This window comes from Notolepis coatsorum, assembly GCF_963971535.1.
Source record: "Notolepis coatsorum genome assembly, chromosome: 14".
NCBI classification, from domain to species: Eukaryota; Metazoa; Chordata; class Actinopteri; order Aulopiformes; family Paralepididae; genus Notolepis; species Notolepis coatsorum.
In genome coordinates this window covers 5,000,337-5,009,495 of record NC_140178.1, presented here as the reverse complement: position 1 = coordinate 5,009,495, position 9,159 = coordinate 5,000,337, and the positions used below count along the sequence as shown (strand labels likewise).

At 44.7% G+C, this 9,159-nt stretch overlaps 1 long non-coding RNA gene across 1 annotated transcript; it reads left to right on the top strand.

The window, feature by feature from the left end:
* The first annotated feature begins 1,194 nt into the window (after positions 1-1,194).
* LOC311239998 lies at positions 1,195-8,342 on the top strand. The gene is made up of 3 exons (XR_014620459.1): positions 1,195-1,402; positions 3,631-3,708; positions 8,221-8,342. It is a non-coding gene; the product is annotated as an uncharacterized lncRNA (long non-coding RNA).
* The last annotated feature ends 817 nt before the right edge of the window (positions 8,343-9,159 follow it).

The window sequence follows — 9,159 nt, the reverse complement described above, 5'->3', positions numbered from 1 at the left end:
GTCCATTCTCTTCGGTTCAAATAACAAACTCAGCAAGACCGACGGATTCTCAGTTACAGTGGGTGACAATATTGTCACAAGGAAAGACGAAATTACCTACCTGGGTTCCATCCTAGAGGCAAATCTTTCCTGTGACAAAATGGCATCCAATGTAATAAAAAAAGTCAACCAAAGAACTAGATTCTTGTACCGGATCTCCTCTCTGGTAAACAAGAATACCCTGAAGACTCTGGCAGGAGCACTCATTCAAGGGTACTATGACTATGCGTGCACCTCATGGTACCAAAGCACCTCAAAGGCGCTTAAAACAAAATTACAAACATCACAAAACAAACTGGTCAGACTACTACTTGACCTGAACCCCAGAACCCACCTCACCCCTGCCCACTTTGCCAACCTAGGATGGCTTAGAGTAGACGACAGAGTACAGCAACTTGCAATGGGCCTGGTCTACAAGATACACTATACGACCGGGGTGCCCATGTACATGTCAAAATACTTCCCAAAGGTCAGTGAATACCACAACCACTACACCAGAGGAAGCTCAACAAATCATGTTTAACCCAGATTCGGCTCAAACAAGGGACTAAACACGTTTCGCAATTATGCCACAACAATGTGGAACGCCCTACCCAAAGCTGTAAAGGAATGTGAATCCCTGCCCACATTCAAAACCGCCCTTAAAGAGCACCTACGGGAGGCTGCAATTCGAAACTGGCCACCGTAAATGCCCAAAACCCCCACCACCTCCTAATAGACAGTCTCCTCCCCTTCATTCATTCATTCATTCATTTGTTGTGCTAGAATCAAGCCGAAAAAAGTGAGAGTAGTGCTGAAGGAGGCGGAAGTTGACTGCCAGAAAATAACAGTAGAAGAAGAATGTAAGTGAGCGATCCGTTGTTTACAAGATCATTTCTGCAGAACACACGTTTTTTCAGCCAGCAAAACTTTAGCTTTAGTAGTTCGACTTATAACAGTAGTAGTAGCAGTAGTAGCAGTAGTAGTAGTAGTAGTAGTAGTAGTAGTAGTAGTAGTAGTAGTAGTAGTAGTCTAGTAGTAGTAGTAATTCGTCGTAATTCCACCAAATGGAGCGGTTTACGGCTTGAACGGAGCGAGTGACGTCATCTAAGATGGCCGCGCGTCGCTGTTAAACCAGCAGCTAACGTTTCTACAGCCAGACTGTTTACATTGAGGAGCTTTTAACTCGCTTCTCTGCTACAAAACCCTGATCAAAGGACCAGTTAAACACAACACAATGTGTTATCGGTCACCGTCAACTCCTCCGTGCAAACATGACTGACGTTGAACCCGATTGTGAAGCAGATTTGTTGTGAGTCGGAGCAGAGACATTAAACGAGTCTCTTGCTAACGTCTCTGTGGCAGAACTGTACTGGATCAAAACGTAAGTACAGTTATATTCACATTGTTTTCCTCTTATCGCTCCTTTCTTGCAGCAGCAGCAGAAAGGAACCGTTGACACAGAACAACATAGTTCTCTAGGATGGCTGACAGTAGACGACTAAAAACCAAATTACAAACATCTCAAAACAAACTAGTCAGACTACTGCTTGACCTGACTCCTAGAACCCACCTCACCCCTGCACACTTTGCCAACCTAGGATGGCTTAGAGTAGACAACAGAGTACAGCAACTTGCAATGGGCCTGGTCTACAAGATACACTACACGACCAAGGTACCCATGTACATGTCAAAATACTTCCCAAAGGTCAGTGAATACCACGATCACAACACCAGAGGAGCTCCACAAATCATGTAAAACCTAGCCCCTTTCGTGACTTTCGGTTTGCAAGCCTGTGGCTTTTGTGACCGGAGTCACTTGCCCACCCGCCCCGATCACCCAGTAGAGAAACGACCAAGCGCCGTCAAGGGGCTCGCGGTGTGTCAAGAATACATCAGATCTGAATTTCAAAGATACCCAGCGTACAATATGGGTCCAACACAGCTCCACGATGGGGTCTGGAAGCTCGCAGTTGCCAATAAACAGTTTAAAACATTGTTACTCGACGGGTGGTATTTACAGACCGAACGTCCATCTCCGCCGTTGGTGTCACAGCGCATTCGCACCATGCCGCGTTCACGTTACTGGGAAGAAGCGGAAGAACCAGCTTCCGACTGGGAAAAACCATTCACGTCAGCCTCCTAGTGGTAATTCCTACTAGGACATATGGGATTCTTTTATAGACCCCATATCTCCCACTTCGCGTCACGAATTGCGGAAGTATGGATGTGGGCGTTTCATCCATAGATATATATAGAGTCAAAGCGTGAAGCTTCCTAGTTGTAGCAACGAGATGTCCTCTGGTTCTTCCGCTTCTTCCCAGTAACGTGAACGCGGCATGGTGCGCATGCGCTGTGACACCAACGGCGGAGATGGACGTTCGGTCTGTAAATACCACTCGTCGAGTAACAATGTTTTAAACTGTTTATTGGCAACTGCGAGCTTCCAGACCCCATCGTGGAGCTGTGTTGGACCCATATTGTACGCTGGGTATCTTTGAAATTCAGATCTGATGTATTCTTGACACACCGCGAGCCCCTTGACGGCGCTTGGTCGTTTCTCTACTGGGTGATCGGGGCGGGTGGGCAAGTGACTCCGGTCACAAAAGCCACAGGCTTGCAAACCGAAAGTCACGAAAGGGGCTAGTAAAACCCAGATTCGGCTCAAACAAGGGACTAAACACGTTTCGCAATTATGCCACAACAATGTGGAACGCCCTACCCAAAGCTGTAAAGGAATGTAAATCACTACCCACCTTCAAAAACACTCTAAAAGAACACCTACGGGAGACTGCAATTGAAAACTGGCCCCTACAAATGTCCTAACCCAGTTGTACAATAAAGACCAAGCATGGCTTTGTCAGTATTCCAATGTACAGCCCCACCCAACCCCACCCCACCTACCCAACCTCCTCCAATGTACAGTTTCCATGTCAAATGTATGTCAGTATTCCAATGTACAGTGTCCCCCCCCCCCCCTACCCAACCCCCCCCCCCCCCCCCCCACCTCCAATGTACAGCCCCACCCCACCTACCCAACCTCCCCCAATGCACAGTTTCTATGTCAAATGTATATACTCTTCTTCTGGATTTTTTTAGTATCACAAACAGTACTGTATTTGAAAATCTGGTATGTCATAAATGTATAGATGTAGCATTACTGTCTATCTGTATGTCATGTGTGTCATATGATGAATTGAAAATGGGGGACCCTGATGGAAACAAGACGAAAGTCTTTCTCAGGTCTGCATCCTCTTAACAATTGTATGTATTGAGCTGTACTGTACTGTACCCATTCTGCAATCTGTTAATAAACTTTTCAATCAATCAATCAAGTAGTAGTAGTAGTAGTAGTAGTAGCAGTAGCAGTAGCAGTAGAAGTAGAAGAATCTTCATCGTTTGTAGATGACAACAACACAAGGTAAAGGCACTTATTTTGGAGATTTATTGCTTATGTTTAGTCAGTCACACTCTTACTGTACTTGTTGGGTTTGCAAAGAACACTCTTTGGATTGTAAATATGTGTATATGTGCTGTGCTGTGCTGTGTGCTGTATAAGATAAGAGATTCCTTGTTGAATGTTGAAAATAATGTGCTTTTTATTTTCTACAGTGAGGAGCAAGGAGCAGATGACCTGCCTTCAACCAGTTCAGTGCAGGCGAGACATGGAAGGAGGGCTAACCAAGACAGGTGAGAGACTTATTATTATTATTATTATTATTATTATTATTATTATTATTATTATTATTATTAGTGCTTTTGTTTAGTTATAACTCTGTTCATAGACAGAAACTGTTTTACTGCGTGGCACAATTGAGCAGTGTCTCTCACACACACACACACACACACACACACACACACACACACACACACACACACACACACACACACACACACACACACACACACGTACGTACACATGAGTACTGTATATATTTCTTTTGGATACACCTCAGGCATCCTGCACTCTATATGACTGCACTCTAGTCATATGTGTACTGTATATATGTATATTGAATATCCCACTTTACTTATTTTTTACCTTTTTACTGTAAAACTTATTTTTTTAACTTTTTTTTGTAAAAAAGAAAAAAAAAAAAAAAAAAGCATGCTGGTGATAGAGAATCAAATTTTCGTCTGTGTTTATTACCTGTGTATGGAGAAAATAATTATTTGTAAATTGAATTCTGTTCTGTTCTCTTTTGTTTATGTAAATATGCTACCTAGGGTGCATTTCCACAGTTTTATATGCTTGATTGAATATGTTTGCATTGGTTCATAGTAAAAATAACACATTTTCTCAATCCGATTTTGTGTTTTGTGTTGTACATTATGCAGTATACAGTATATACAGTATTATACAATATGAAAACTAACTTTCAGGTCATATATGTGAGGCTGTGCTGAAAAAAAGGATATCAAACATACCATGGTAAAACATTTTAAAATGGGAATTATACAATTTAAATCAAAATTAGCTAAAACATTGAAAATATCCACCAACTCACTGACCTTTGGGAAGTATTTTGACATGTACATTGTGTAGTGTATCTTGTAGACCAGGCCCATTGCAAGTTGCTGTACTCTGTCGTCTACTCTAAGCCATCCTAGGTTGGCAAAGTGGGCAGGGGTGAGGTGGGTTCTAGGAGTCAGGTCAAGCAGTAGTCTGACTAGTTTGTTTTGAGATGTTTGTAATTTGGTTTTTAGTGCCTTTGAGGTGCTTTGGTACCATGAGGTGCAAGCATAGTCGTAGTACCCTTGAATGAGTGCTCCTGCCAGAGTCTTCAGGGTATTCTTGTTTACCAGAGAGGAGATCCGGTACAAGAATCGAGTTCGTTGGTTGACTTTTTTTACTACATTGGATGCCATTTTGTCACAGGAGAGATTAGCCTCTAGGATGGAACCCAGGTAGGTAATTTCATCTTTCCTTGTGACAATATTGTCACCCACTGTAACTGAGAAGCCGTCGGTCTTGCTGAGTTTGTTATTTGAACCGAAGAGAATGGACTCTGTTTTGCCCATGTGTAATGATAGTTTGTTGTCTGCGAGCCATATGCAGATTTTGCCTAGTTCCGAGCTGAGGGTTTTTTCAACCTGTAACTTGTTCTTGTCAGAGACCAGCAGGGCTGAGTCGTCCGCAAACAGGAACAAGTTGCAGTCACAAGCTGACGACATGCCATTTGCATAAATTAGGAACAGTAGCGGTCCTAGTATGCTTCCTTGTGGAACACCACAGTTCACTGTGAGGGGGGGGGGATAGGGTACCGTTTACCTCCACCATCTGTTCTCTCCCCTCCAGGTAGGATTGTATCCAGCTCACTGATAAACTATCAAAACCAATTGCTTTTAGCTTGTCAATCAGAATGGTGTGATTGACAGTGTCGAAGGCCTTTTGTAGGTCCAGCATGACCATGCCGCAGTATTTGCCCGTTCAAATAGAGAAGGCATGTGTCAGTCGAGTGGGATGTTCTGAAGCCAGATTGGAATTCGTAGATTCGATTTTTTTCCGCAGGGTACTTTTCGACCTGTTCGTATACTATTTTTTCCATGACTTTCGAGATGGATGTAAGGATAGAAACAGGGCGGTAGTTGCCTGGGTCTAATTTGCTGCCCTTTTTGTGCAGGGGTGTTACTCTCGCAATTTTGAAGTCCTTGGGGACGTGTCCCTGTTTTATGGAGAGGTTTATTATGTGTGTGATGACTAGGGATGCCCCGATCGATCGGTCAATATAAATATGCGATCGGTGATCGGTGATGATGCTTTATTTTCGCCGATCGTCAAAACCGATCTCACTCGCTGAGTTCTGTCTCAGACACCGGGAGTTGCACACACTCCCACACAGTGGTGCGGCGTCTGCTCCTCCCTCCGGCCCCTCCCGCACGCAAACACGGTGTAGTCTAGTCTAAATAAATAAACATAATCACGGTTATCTACCTCAACAACTGCATGTACGCGTCTCCCTGAGCTAACGTTAGCTACCGTTACAAAATGACCCAGTCAACCATTCACTTCCAGTCCAATACATGATGAGGCATTGTCTAACCGCGCGGTATCTAGCCGGCCAGCTACTGATAGCTCCTGACATCAACAAACGCTCCAGCAAGTCTGTATGATACCTCCGCTAGCTCACGTTAGCTGACGCCAGCTCACTGTTCAAAACGAAATGTCCCACTGAACTAAATAGTTCACTGAGGCGCTGTATCAACGTTATATAGCCGGCCAGCAGTAGCCACAGATGGCTCCTGATATCAATGTTTTATAACACTCATTCGATGCGTATTCGAGCTCAGGGTATGTTGTTGAATGTGATCAATAGGGTCCAGCTGCAGCTCCGGAGAATCCTGGCCATAGCTGCAGGCTACTCGAGTATAGGGTCCAGCTGCAGCTCCGGAGAATCCTGGCCGTAGCTGGAGGCAGGGGGCAAAACTAGAGGCCGCCACCCGCCATTGGCGCTCAGTTTTTATGTTTGGCGCCTCCCACTGAGAGGTCTGCCCGCCGTGTGGCGGGCAATCAAATAGTCATGTGAAAACCGAAAATCATGATCCAATTCTTTAGCGGAGTTCTCACTCGCTGTCTCAGCACAGACACGCAGCGCATTGCTGCTCCTACCCCTCCCCACCTGTTTCTGTATGCTGCATGTAAACAGAGGCTATTGCCTCCGACAGTCACCGGTGTCTGGTAAAATTCAAATACTTCTGGCACTCATTTGCTTCCATAGACGTTAGTCTAGTCAGTGTGGGACCTTCGTGAGATAACGTTAGCTACCGTTACAAAATGACCCAGTCAACTATTCACTTAGTTTAATACATGAGGCATTGTGTAACGTTATCCAGCCGGCTAGCTACTGATAGCTCCCGACATCAACAAATGCTCCAGCAATAGTCCAGTGCATAATACCTCCGTTGGCTAGGTAGCTCACTAGTCACTACGAAATGTCGCAGTAAACTAAATAGTTCACTGAGGCACTGTCCCAACGCCATCCAGCAGTAGCTATAGCTCCTGACATCAATGTCCTACAACAACATGCGTATTCGAGTCCCTGGCTTACATCGCATGAGGGCTGCTGAATAGGGTCCAGCTGTAGCTCAGGAGAATCCTTTTGCATGCTGAATGTAGCGTTTAGGGCTCAGCTGCAGCGCCGGAGAATCCTTGCTGGAGCTGGAGGCCACTCGAGTATACACACAGACAGTGGAGCTGTTTTCAGACAGCGAGGTGGCGAAGTCTCGCAGATAACACAATCACAAGTATGATTATATAATATATATATATTTTATTAAAAAAAAGTGTTTATATAAAATAATAATAATTTTTTTTTTATCAAAAAAAAGTTGGCGGGTAAGAAATATGCTTGGCGGGTAGATTCTTCCCATCTACCCGCCACTGGCCGGTGAGTCAAAAAGTTAATTTCGCTCCCTGGCTGGAGGCTACTAGAGTACACACAGACAGTGGAGCTTGTTGCGTGGTGGCGATGTCTCGCAGATAATACAAGTACAAGTCTAATTATATAATATATATATTTTATAAAAAAATATAAATGATATAAAATAATTTAAAAAAAAATTTAATCAAAAACGATCGGATCGGTATCGGCCGATATGGCTCACGGCGATCGGTGATCGGTATCGGTGGCAAAAAAACGTGATCGGGGCATGACTGGGGTGATGGCGGCTGCTGAGTCTCTGAGGAATTTGGAGGGGATGTTGTCATGGCCAGTGGCCTTGTTCGGTTGGAGGGCGCTCAGTTTTTTGAGTACCTCATCTGTAGTTACCATTTCCAGTTTGAAGTCGTCTTTGTGGACGCCTAGGTTCTTGTAGTATGCTACTATGTGTTCTACCCCATACTGCCCTGAGTGGGAGGGTAGTTTGTTTACCAGTGTTGTGGCTATGTTTGTGAAGAAAGTGTTTAAGTACTTGGCTAAATCCAGTTTGTCTGTGATGAGCGTGTTGTCCGTCTTTATGTTTATGTTTGAGAACCTGGTTTTAAGTTTTTTACTGCAAATTGAGTAATTTCCAAAGTTCACGTGGTTTATTTTTGTTTTCCTCAGTTTTGTCACTGACTGAACTGTCCTGGGGCACAGGAAGAACATACTGACTGAACTGTCCCGGGGCACAGGAAGAACATGTGTGAATTCTTAAAATGGGTGGCTTTCCAATGGTGACAGCAATTACAACTATTCATGTTATTATTCTGCCTCCCTCCAGACCCCCCACAGCTCTCTGTCTGTGAAGAGGAGGTTCCCCCTGAGCAGCAGGAGAGGAGCCCCAGTCTGAGCCAGGAGCAGACAGAGCTCCTACAGATGAAAGAGGAACAGGAGGAACTCTGGACCAGTCAGGGGGGAGAGCAGCTTCAAGGTCTGGAGGAGGCTGGTATCATCAAGTTCACATTCAACCCTGTCCCTGTGAAGAGTGAACATGATGAAGAGAAACCTCAGTCCTCATGGTTTAACCAAACCCAGGACCCAGAGCTCCTACAGATTAAAGAGGAACAGGAGGAACTCTGGACCAGTCAGGACTCGGAGGGAGAGCAGCTTCAAGGTCTGCAGGAGGCTGATATCAAGTTCACTTTCAACCCTGTCCCTGTGAAGAGTGAAGATGATGAAGAGAAACCTCAGTCCTCATGGTTTAACCAAACCCAGGACCCAGAGCTCCTACAGATGAAAGAGGAACAGGAGGAACTCTGGACCAGTCAGGGGGGAGAGCAGCTTCAAGGTCTGGAGGAGGCTGATATCAAGTTCACTTTCAACCCTGTCCCTGTGAAGAGTGAAGATGATGAAGAGAAACCTCAGTCCTCATGGTTTAACCAAACCCAGACTGAGGAAAACAGAGAGACAGAGCCTCTAGCCAGCACCTCAACAGAACAGATGAAAACAGAACCTGATGGAGAGGACTGTGGATTATCAGAACCAGTCAGTAACTTTGCTGGTGATTTAGAACCAACTACAGATGGCCAGCTCCTCTCTTCAGACTCTTCTGGAAGGGATACTGATGACAGTGATGATTGGCTGGAGACTAGTGAACCTCATCCTGGTTTAAACTCACTGACATCAAAGAAGACACAGAAAAACAAAGGACAGAGTTTGTCTAACAGCAACCAGTTCAAGAGCTCTGTGGTTTCATCCCATGAGGTGAAATTATCAAACC